Consider the following 12388-nt stretch of genomic DNA (forward strand, 5'->3'; position numbering starts at 1 on the left):
GCGTAGTACTGTTTTTGTTTCTGTGACTGTAGCTGGGGCTGACACTTGATTGGCATTGTGTGCACTTTCACGTTCACAGTCTGCTTGCTTTGCCAGACTTCTGCTACTGGAGCACCTTTGAAGACCAGGCTAGTGCTAGTGCTGACTGGCCATAATTGCTTTTCAATGGCAGTTGCCCACTTGTACATCTCCTTGTAGCTGAGAAGGGAGTAAGGTTGGAGCAACTGTTCAACACTCTGGTTCTCCCAACTCCTTCATGGGCACAAATGTGACCTATGGGTCTTTTGTCCTATGGTTAGCAAAGACTCTGGGCTGTCTGTGTGGGAGTTCGTATAAAGTTTAGCCAAGGGCCATGTGGCTGAAATAGCAGAGCAGGCCCTTGTGTTCTTGGGTGGAGATTTTATGGAAGAATTCTCCTATTGACACTTTTGTTACACTTAAAGCAAGTGTTTTATCCATGGGTGTTCTGCTTTGGTGATTTTTGTTCACAGCCAAGGTGCCCAGCTAATAAGAGGGTGATATGAAGTAGGCCACAGGCAGAGGTAAAGTTAGAGGTGAGGAGGGTGTGTCTGCGTGTGATTATTTTTGTTTTCAGAGGCAGAATTTTCATTTTGGGCATTTTTACTTGATTGCTTTAAGATGTGTGAGTTATGTAAATTGTGTGAAATGCCTTTTTCTCTGCTTACCCCCTTGATACTAGGAGTTTTTATGAGGATGTTTAATTTCCAGGACTGAGTGTGACCTGGTATCACTACTAATATACCCTATTGCCCACGCGCTGGCTGCGTGGATAACGGTGACACCGGGTCCCCTTCACAAAATGTTTTGGAAGCAAGGGCTGGTGTGAAAAATCCTGATCATGTTGGGCATCTGGGGGTGATATTGCCTCACAAGATCATTCATGTATCATAGTACCTGCCTGCCACCTGTAGAGACCATCGGACCCAGAGAATCACCCTATGGAACCCAGGCTACAATTATTGAAGACCCAGTTGGGGGACCAAGTTTTGGATAAAGTGTGTACTAGTGGCCCAGCAGTGTAGGAGGTGTGACTCTGGAATGTTCCACTCCCATGGAAATACAATGTCAACAGTGCCTGGAAAGGGTAAAGGAGGAAGGAAATCTGATTAAGGTGGGATTCCGGGGGAGATCTTACGCTGAATGTTTATCTATGTAATCCCACCCAAACCAATGAATGAAGAGAACTTCCTGAAAGCCCTTATAAGTAGCTATGTTATACATATAATAATTTTAGTAAAATCAAAAGGTCTTGGCAAATGCCAGACATAAAAATGACTACTTCGAATGGGTGAAAGGGGTGTCAAAAACCCAACTGTGTCTGTATGTATGCATATATGTATATAGATTGGTAACATGAGGCCCCTAACCAACAGCCAGAGCTGTTGGTTGGAGAAAAAAAGAAAATATATTGATGTTTTTTAGAAGTTCAATGTAACAGCTGTACTGAGTTTTCTTCGGCTCAAGCTTGGCACCTGAAATGTTTATTTCTGTTAAAACTGAAACATGTTTTTCATTAGTTAGAACAATGAAAAGCAGCAGCCACACCTTTTTATTTGTAAAACCGATTTATCGGTATGTTGATCAGTGAATGAGAGTAATGATTGTTCCACTGAGTTCATAAGACAAAACATGCAACTTGTAAAATAGACTAAATCAACTATTTTGTACTGCAATCATCTTATAGGACCAATCTACAGGTAGTGGCCAGCACTTAATGACCAGTCATTTAATACTAAGCTGTTAGAACCTGCCACCACTGAGTGTAAAAGACTCTAAATAACGTAAGTAACAAGCCAGGGGTAACATAATGTTGGAACAAAGCCTTGAACTTGAAATTAACTTCTAATGCTCTTTTCAATAGAGCTCTCATTACCACAATATTCTAATCAGTAGAACATTTGGTATTTTCCCCATTGAAGGTATATCATTGTGCGATTTCCCCAATGCCAGAGGCATTCTAATGTTCTTACACTGCATAGGTACTCAGCCCCTGGATAAAGGGTCCTGGTCAATTTCACCCAACCCAATCAATAACATCATTCTGTTTGTGTACCTTCTTTTATCTGGAAAGACCGGTCCACATTGGAAGGTAAAACAGCTGCCTTGTTTTACAAACATTTCCCAAAGTGTAAAACTAGACATTTCATTGCCTGGCTGTTACTCAAGAGTCAGCTATTAACAATGAAGCATCAATGCACTTGAGCTGCATTTTGGTCGCCTGATTCTGCTATGAAAGCCAGCAGATCACTGTATTGCACTGACTGACAGTATAAAGGTTGAAAGAATCTATCAGTAGCAAGTATGAACTTTCAGCAAGAATGTGTTTCTTAAGCACATGACACCTTCTGTATCAACCTAGCACCAGGTCTAGACTCTGCCCTCCTGTGAATGTTACCTTGTGCCACTACTCAAAAGAAAACGCTCTAAGAAATCAAAGGATAAGACCACTCATATGTGAGCAGCAGGTATTTGTTGTATTATAGTTTTAAAAATGCCTTTTGCATTCTTACAATAGGTGTGGTTGTTGTCAGTGCACCCAAGAATCAGCAAACTTTAGTGTCAAGCACAGCCACAAAGAAGATGTATGTAGAGGTTGCCTTTTGGGGTTAGCCAGGTATTTATCATAGCAACTATGCACTGATTTTGTGTGCTCTCCATTAGGGATTTAAGCCAAGATGAAGCCTGACCTGGGAAGTTCTGTATTCTCCAGTGGAGAATCTGTAAACAATGCAATTGTCATGGTTATAGGTTCAGTACAATATGCTCCTCTTGATTAAGTGGTGTATAGGTTGAGAGTGATTATTAAGTGCATCCTTGTGGCAAAGCCTGACATTGACTTGATTTTAGGCTTTTAGGTTTCTGCCTCTGCAGCCATTTCATTTGAAGACTTGCTTTTACGCATTTAGGTTTCTGCCTGTGCACCCATTTGACCTGAACAAACAACATGGTGATGGAAAGCATCCTTAAATTAATCTCAGCCACTGATCCTTGGTAAAGCCTAATTAGGCTGGAACGGGTCTGGGATCAGTATGAATGGTGCCAACCTGCACAGAACACTGTGAGTGGGAAAGTAGTCAAGTGTCTCAGTAAAATGGTACCAGTTGAAAGGGGAACCCCACAAAACAGTAAACAATCTCATTAGCAATATTGTAGCTCTTGAATGAAATTGAAGATTAAGGCTGAAGAAACCAGTAAGCCACTAAACATCCCATGACACCAGGAAGGAGGGAAGAGGCAATCAAGAATCCCAAGAAGAGAATTTCAAATGAATACACAACTGCTAGAAGCAAAAATCTGCAGCGAGGGGATGAAGAATGCAGTGAAAAATAATGAAACAAATGGTCTGAGATTCATCCTTCTTTTCTGAGTGCTTCCTTAAATATGATTCAAAGAGGAACTGACATCACTGAAAAATGGTCTACGTCACCTTGAACTGGAAACTTTGAATAACATTCTATGCACAGATCTCCAACTTTGGACGGCCTGATGACAAGGCTTTTCTACTCTGATTTCCAGACAGACATGACATTCATATAGTAAATAAAGAAGCCAAAGATTGTCATCCTTCATTCTGTGTTGATGTCCAGATTCCTCCTGCCACCGTATATGCTTTGAGCTTTAGTCAGCTCATGGAATACCCCTCCCTGTGACCGCGATCGTGGAGACAGCAGTTCAGTCTAAGTAGTCTGGCTGCTTAGCCATAAACTAAGTGCAGAATCTTGGAACATGGTTGTTGCTTGACAATTTACCTTGTAAAAGCAAAGTACAAGAGGTGTTTGGCAAAACAGGAACAGTTGGTTTAATCAAACGCTACAGCCAGGAGAACAGATACAGAAACAGGGTCTGAGTACTGTCTCAAAGTACAATCGATCTGAGTGGTGTTTTATACATTTCTCTGAGCACAATAAAACAATTTCAGAATTGATTTTCAGGTAAGGAATGTGAGTCGTTGTCTTGGAGTCATAAATAAGGTCCTGATAACAAATTCAAGTGGGCCTCGCCCTTGCATGGATGCAGGGGCCAATGGGTAATATATCCAGATGTCCGGCCTGAGGGGCACGTGATCGCTGTGTGTTTTGCTGTGCATGCTGTGTTCTGAATGCCTAAGTGTTGCTAACATCATGTGGCATCCATCTGACTTTATGATGTTTTGCGAATGCACGCCCCCCTCTGGCCATGTGTGCTCTTTTGGTAACTTGGACTATTGTGGTGTCACTGTACATATTTGTGGGATTGATCTGAGATTCCTATTTGCACATTTGCCTGCCAGCTATGTGTCACCCCACCTGTGACCTGTCAATTAGTAACCTCACGTCTAGGTCTCAGAGACTTCCTGACCATGTTCTTTTGAATTGGGGATCACAGAGAGTCCATGGTGGGTGAATTTGGCAATAGTGGTGCAATGTTGTTTATATACATGAACATCTCATGGTGCACATCAACATTGATTTTTCCAGTATTACCCTCTCAAGTTGAATTTTAAACTATGCAATCTAACTCATATTTCATGTTAGTCATATTATTGGGGGTTTGTGGTCCTACTTTCCTAGCTACTTGCATTCTTCCCAAGTTGACAACTGTTTTACAGCAGGAACCCCACACTTGCAGGAAACCACATGAAAACAATAATATTATGAAAATGGGCAACAATGATGTGCACAGACTAGTGAGCCACCAGGGGAGCCAAGAGATCCAGTTAGTGAACTACCCCTGCTCAGGGGCACCTCCGTTCTCAAGCATGTCTCTATTTAAATGGTGCAATGATTGGATGGCAAGAGTCAGAGTCCCATTGTCCATGTCACTGTCTGGTATAAAAGTACAGCAGAATGCACTGATACCGGCACACACCTCACCCTCCACTGTAGTCATTAAGTCCAACATATATCGATGTTGCATCACAATGATGCGGATAGCTTTCAGCTCTTCCTTGATCAAATTAAGGCCGAGCTCAGTGCTGTTCATCATCATGAGCGTTTCCCACCTTGTTATTTGTAACCAGCAGGCGTTCACTTTTGCCTGACCAATGAAGAAAGGTATCGACCCTACCGTTGATATTGCTGTACCAGACAATAGTCTGAATTCTTTCGGAATGTCCTTGTACTGAGCCCAGTTAAAGTAATCAACAGTTCTTTTTTCCTGAGCCCCATGCAACAGAGTCATCTTCTTCTTTAGTGCGTGTAGGTACAACTCTGACATAGCTTCTCCGGGAATGACCAGGGTCAGGGTGCGTATGGTGAAGTGGGGGAAGAGGCCAGGCCATTGTGGGAATGAACTGAGTGTAGGCTCACTCGCCGCACTGCCAGTAAGTATCCATCAGCCCCGAGGTGCCCCCTGCATGTCTGGAATGTGCAGGATTGTGCCTCAGTTTTCATTTGTTCCCAGTGGAATTGTTCCTTTACCTCTGAAACACAAGACATACAGTGTAAGTTCTGTTCAATTAGGGATTGCCCATTTCTTTCTATCCACATATATCTATCTATCTCAGTATTCCATGGTGCCCTTCCTCTGCATCCTATTTAGCTCAATTTGAATTTTGCTAGGCTGTATGAGAAGGTACAGTGCCTTGTGATTGGTCTTGTATCCAGTCAGATTCATCATTATGCAATAGGGGTCTACTCTGTTGGGTTGTATGTTGTCCCTAATCCTAAATAGGTCTAGGTGGAGAAGGCATTTTGCTTTTTCAGGGGCTACCTCTTGGGACAAGTAAAGCCTGTCTGTTCCTACTGTGTGCGGTATGAGTGAACAGACGTAATATGACCCTGCTGATGTCTGGGATCCTACGGCGGTCATGTGCTGCTATTATGTGTTGTGTAAGAGGGCGAAGTGTAGCATGCATAGAATGCTGGTGTTGTGTGCTGTGCAATTATAGGTGACACAGGAGAGGTCCCTGTGCAAGCGCTGTGATAATTTCTAGGTGGACTCCATTTGACTAGCCAGTTCTTTGGAAATGAAAGGATGCAGCAGCAGCCATAATAAACAGATGGTATGCAAATGTGCAACAATATATATCTTTGTGAACATTGCAGGTCAGGGGAGATGTCTGTAATCCTCTGGTGATTGGGGGTTTCTCAGTTTTTGACAGTTCAAAAATGGCTTTCAATGTGGTTCACAATTCTTGATCCTGTTGGGGTTGTTGATGTGGCTGCTAAAAAAAGTCATGGTCCTCTGTGAAGGTTGAGCACGTGCAGGCTCCATTGCAGACCTGTTTGATAAGATCTAGGTATGGTTTGTTATTTTAGAAAAAACATTGCATCCTTCCATGTGGCATCTCCAATGATTTCTTAGGGGTTCCCGTGCCTTTCTTTGGGATGTGTTTCTTTCATACTTAATTTGCACAATTTTTAGTGAGGCACTGGAAGGTGGCCCCACCCGGGGTATCTATGTTGAAAAAAGTGGATTATTGTTCGTGGGCACATTCATTTTATGGGCTGGTGGGCCTCTGCCATCTCTGTGACTGACTAGGTGCATGGCAGTAAAGCATTTTTACAGGGCAATCTCATGCACATATGGGTTATTTCACTGTGGGTGTCACCAGCCCTCCAGTATCCTATCTTTCCTGATGTGTGCATGAGGGTGCCACCAGTGATGGCGGTGTCTTTCACTATATGTGTGCGAGATGATGTGTAAAGAGGTGTGTCACAACTGAACATAGTTTGGTGATGGCAATGTGCCCTGAGGTCATGTGTATACCCTGGCATGTGGCATGCAACATGACCCTTTCTAGCGGGCCAGGTACCTTGACTATGCCCTTTTTCTAGAGGCTTCTTTTGGGCTAGCTTTGGGCTAGCTTTGGGCTTCTTTTTACTGGTCTTTGGGTGCTTTCCTTCATCTTCACATAATCTGTTATTCTTAATTGTCATGAACTGGAGGGAGCCAGAGAGTTGTTCTGCCCCCCCCATGTGCCCCTGATATTGTAGTGTCTGACACTGGGACTATTGCTTCCCCAAAGACAGTGTGTGTAAGGCCTTGTGTATTGGTTGATTGCTAAGCCTTATACAGGGTGTGCATATTCTCCATTCTATTCTCACTCGGAGTTGTGATGGATCTTTTTGGATTCCCTTTTCCCGGCAACCCTCTCTCCCTCAGACCACATCTTTCCCAGACGGAAAACTTTGAGGGAAAGGAGGAGGCAAAATATCACTGCATGGAAAGTCTGGTGCAAGGCCAAGAACTCAACGAAGGTTTCCCCAGTGATAGTAGTGGACTGGGATGGCTGGTTGTTCTGGTGAGTTCCACCCTCCCTATTGAGCGCCATGCAAAGCTTCACAATCTGTCGGATTTTGTGCATGTATTGTGGAGGTTATGGGGTCTCTACTCTCCCAAGCGTATGGGAATTCTGGCTCCCAACACTTTCCCCGCTCCATCCAACAATGGTAGGAATCTGGCTCTTATCTCTTCTTTATCCACCTAAGCCCTTGCACAAAGATGGTCCCTGATGTGCTCTTCTGCAGTAGCAGGTACATTATGGCTGTTGGTAACTTCATTAATTTCTCCCTAACATAGTGTTTGCATCTTTTTAAACAATCCTGCATATAAAGGAAGTTCCACTTGGAATCCCCCCCTCCATGGCGTGTGCAGTATTCTGCAATGGCAGTGCCCCCTGGTTCGAAGGATCCCTCCTCTGGCCAAGATCTATTGTCTCTTCCCTCAGTCCAGTGGGCTAGTAGGAGACAAAATGGTTGTGCAAAGATCTTGCCTTCCTTTCAGGCCACTATGGGGGTCATTCCAACCCTGGCGGTTGGTGTAAAAGCGGCGGCCAACCCGCAAACAGGCAGGCGGCCAAAAAACTGGAATTCCGACCCTGGCGGGAACCGCCAGCACAGCCCGCCACTTTAACACTCCGACCGCCACGGCGGTACAGACAAGCAGCGCGGCGGTCACCGCCAACAGACAGGCGGCAGACAATGTACCACCCACCCTATCACAACTCACCAATCCGCCACCTTTTCCGGGGCGGGAGCCCCGCCGATAAAAACACGGCGGAAACAGACTACGAACGGGAAAACGCTCACCTCTACACACTCCACGAGGAATCTGGACAGCATGGAACCAGAACTACACATCCTACCAGCTATTGTTTACCTGCTCCTCTACCAGGAGCACGAACGGCGGTGCAGAAGACAACGGTGAGTACTGCACCTACGACACACGGGAGGGGGGAGGAGAAAAGATTACGAGCACACACATACGCAACACCCCCCCCCAACTACCTACACACCAATGCAGAGCAACAACTCAGAGTGACACCACCCAAACCCCCCGGAAGAATGCAAAGACAAAATAATAAGTAATTGTAATACAAATATATTGTAAGGCAAAGTAAATAAGTAAGACGAACATCCCATAACTATATACACATATGTATATTGTCCCGTCAGAATTGGCTTTCTGTCATTGTACGTGGGCCAATGGTCCTCAACACATGGGCAAAGCCCACACATGAGACCCGAATCCATTGGAGAGAACACTGCAGGGGCATCAGATAGGAAAACTACAGGCACCTCAGGGGGAAGGGAAGGGAGGCCACCTCAGCCACATGAGTCCACGACGCCAGATCCACAAGGGGCCTCCACGGCCAATGTTCAATCCTGGGGAGTGCAAAGGCACAGTCTCTCAAGTCTCTACATTGGGTGGGTTGCCCACTGTGCCATCCTGGGGAGTGCAAAGCCACAGTCTCTCAAGTCTCTACAGTGGGTGGCTTGCCCACTGTGCCATCCTGGGGAGTGCAAAGCCACAGTCTCTCAAGTCTCTACAGTGGGTGGCTTGCCCACTGTGCCATCCTGGGGAGTGCAAAGCCACAGTCTCACAAGTGGATGACAGGCTCCAGCGGTACTGGAGGACTCTTGGTGCCCAGAGTGTATCGTGCAGCCCTGTCCGACACTGATCCGGGCCTGCCCCTTCTGCCAATGTGTCAGCGGTGCTTGAGATGAAGGGCCAAGCGGAGCGGTGCTTGAGATGAAGTGCCAAGCGGAGCGGTGCAGAGACGGCGGTGCCCAGTGGAGCGGTGCAGAGACGGCGGTGCCCAGCAGTGCGGTGCTTGAGATGAAGGCCCCAGCGGAGCGGTGCTTGAGATGAAGGCCCCAGCGGAGCGGTGCTTGAGATGAAGGGCCAAGCGGAGCGGTGCTTGAGATGAAGGGCCAAGCGGAGCGGTGCAGAGACGGCGGTGCCCAGCGGAGCGGTGCAGAGACGGCGGTGCCCAGCGGAGCGGTGCTTGAGATGAAGGGCCAAGCGGAGCGGTGCTTGAGATGAAGGGCCCAGCGGAGCGGTGCTTGAGATGAAGGCCCCGGCGGAGCGGTGCTTGAGATGAAGGCCCCAGCGGAGCGGTGCTTGAGATGAAGGGCCAAGCGGAGCGGTGCAGAGACGGCGGTGCCCAGCGGAGCGGTGCAGAGACGTCAGTGCCCAGCGAAGCGGTGCTTGAGATGAAGGCCCCAGCGGAGCGTGCTTTAGATGAAGGCCTCAGCGGAGCGGTGCTTGAGATGAAGGGCCAAGCGGAGCGGTGCTTGAGATGAAGGGCCAAGCGGAGTGGTGCAGAGACGGCGGTGCCCAGCGGAGCGGTGCAGAGACGGCAGTGCCCAGCGGAGCGGTGCTTGAGATGAAGGGCCAAGCGGAGCGGTGCTTGAGATGAAGGGCCCAGCGGAGCGGTGCTTGAGATTAAGGCCCCAGCGGAGCGGTGCTTGAGATGAAGGGCCAAGCGGAGCGGTGCTTGAGATGAAGGGCCAAGCGGAGCGGTGCAGAGACGGCGGTGCCCAGCGGAGCGGTGCAGAGACGGCGGTGCCCAGCGGAGTGGTGCTTGAGATGAAGGGCCAAGCGGAGCGGTGCAGAGACGGCGGTGCCCTGTTCAGTGGTGCCTGTCTTGAAGGGCCCTGTTCAGCGGTTCTTGACATGGCGGTGCCCTGTTCAGCGGTGCCTGCCTTGAAGGGCCCTGTTCAGCGGTGCTTGACACGGCGGTGCCCTGTTCAGCGGTGCTTGTCTTGAAGGGCCCTGTTCAGCGGTGCCTGTCTTGAAGGGCCCTGTTCAGCGGTTCGTGACACGGCGGTGCCCTGTTCAGCGGTGCCTGTCTTGAAGGGCCCTGTTCAGCGGTTCTTGACACAGTGGTGCCCTGTTCAGCGGTGCCTGTCTTGAAGGGCCCTGTTCAGCGGTTCTTGACACGGCGGTGCCCTGTTCAGCGGTGCCTGTCTTGAAGGGCCCTGTTCACCGGTTCTTGACACGGCGGTGCCCTGTTCAGCGGTGCCTGTCTTGAAGGGCCCTGTTCAGCGGTGCCTGTCTTGAAGGGCCCTGTTCAGCGGTTCTTGACACAGCGGTGCCCTGTTCAGCGGTGCCTGTCTTGAAGGGCCCTGTTCAGCGGTTCTTGACACGGCGGTGCCCTGTTCAGCGGTGCCTGTCTTGAAGGGCCCTGTTCAGCGGTTCTTGACACAGTGGTGCCCTGTTCAGCGGTGCCTGTCTTGAAGGGCCCTGTTCAGCGGTTCTTGACACGGCGGTGCCCTGTTCAGCGGTGCCTGTCTTGAAGGGCCCTGTTCACCGGTTCTTGACACGGCGGTGCCCTGTTCAGCGGTGCCTGTCTTGAAGGGCCCTGTTCAGCGGTGCCTGTCTTGAAGGGCCCTGTTCAGCGGTTCTTGACACGGCGGTGCCCTGTTCAGCGGTGCCTGTCTTGAAGGGCCCTGTTCAGCGGTTCTTGACACGGCGGTGCCCTGTTCAGCGGTGCCTGTCTTGAAGGGCCCTGTTCAGCGGTGCTTGACACGGCGGTGCCCTGTTCAGCGGTGCTTGTCTTGAAGGGCCCTGTTCAGCGGTTCTTGACACGGCGGTGCCCTGTTCAGCAGTACCTGTCTTGAAGGGCCCTGTTCAGCGGTGCTTGACACGGCGGTGCCCTGTTCAGCGGTGCTTCACATGTGTCTCCAGGGCACCAGATCCGGCCAATAGATGGTGTTCACTCGCCATCCGACTTCTCGCTTGCTGGGCCCTCCTGTGCTGGTGGCCCGTGCCCGTGGGTGTCCTCTTTCACCCCCGGAATGGGTCTGGTGGGGCCCTCCTGGGCAGCTCGCCTGCTGCCGGACTTGTCGGCCGTGCTGCCCTTGCCATCTTTGCCTGATCCTCTGTGGCCCTTGCCTCCCTTTGGAGATGTGCCAGGTGGCACCCCACTCCCTGACGGTGCCAGGGTGGTGCCTGTGGAGGCTGCCGTCTCTGTTTTCTCGCGCCGGCCCTTGGCTTTTTTTGTTTTTTCCCAGGGGGTGGGCTGGCTGTCCCTTTGCTGCTGGCCGATGTGGCTGCCCTCGAAGGTGGAGGACTCCAATATCCCTGGACTATGGTCCTTGTAGGTCCAGGGGTTGTGGTGGCTGAGGTGCAGATTGGACTTTTACGAGATGGAGGGGGTGGGTCAGGTGATTGAAAGAGGTTAATTTTGGAGAGGAAAAACTTTTTGGGAGCAATGGGAAGGGTAGGTGCAGTGGGTATGGGAGTGGAGGAAGAGGATGTGGTTGTAGGAGAGTCAAGTGTGCTGTCTATGGGTGCAGGTGCTTGTGACGGAGGCTGTCGTGAGGCGGATGGCTGTTGGGTGGGTGGCTGCCTGCGTTTGTGTGGTTTGGAAGAGGGGGTGACAGACACACTGGGAGAGGACACAGGGGACGTGTAAATGGCAGTGGGGGTGGTGACTGCACGTGTGCGGAGTGTTCTGGTGGGTGTGCTGGTGATGGTCGTAGTGGCTGATGAAGTGGTGCATGCAAGTGTGAGTTGGGACGTCACAGGGAGGGAGGAGGGAGACGAGGAGGAGGGGGACACAGAGGAGGCAGTGGCTGTTGGCATGTCTGCATGTGGATGTTGCTTGTGTGAATGCTTCTGTGATGTGTGGTGCTTATGTTTGGATGAGCTGACCTTGGGTGTTGAGGTGTGTGCAGGCTGGTCTGTAGGTGTGTCTGGGATAGGCAGAGGAACAGGGGAGTGGGACTGGGTGGAGGGAGTTGGAGGAGGGAGGCAGGAGACAGGGACAATGGCTGCCGTCAGTGCTGAGGCCAGAGCGTTGAACGATCGCTGATGGACAGCCTGACCCGAATGAATGCCCTCCAGGTATGCATTGCTCCGATGCACCTCCCTTTCCACCCCCTGGATGGCATTCAAAAGGGTAGACTGCCCAACAATGAGCGTCCGGAGGAGGTCGATGACTTCCTCACTGAGGGAAGCAGGGGTAACTGGGGCAGGGCCTGAGGTGCCTGGGGCGAAGGAGATGCCCGCCTTGGTGTGCGAGCGGGCACGGGGCGAACGCTGAGGGGCTGCTCGGAGGGCGGAGCTGGTGCGCTGGGTGGCGGCTGCACCTGTTGTTGCGGTGGGCACTGATGTTGCCGCGACCACAAGGGAGCTCCCTTCCGAGGACGTGTCG

The sequence above is a fragment of the Pleurodeles waltl genome, chromosome 4_1, assembly GCF_031143425.1.
Source record: "Pleurodeles waltl isolate 20211129_DDA chromosome 4_1, aPleWal1.hap1.20221129, whole genome shotgun sequence".
Classification (NCBI taxonomy): domain Eukaryota; kingdom Metazoa; phylum Chordata; class Amphibia; order Caudata; family Salamandridae; genus Pleurodeles; species Pleurodeles waltl.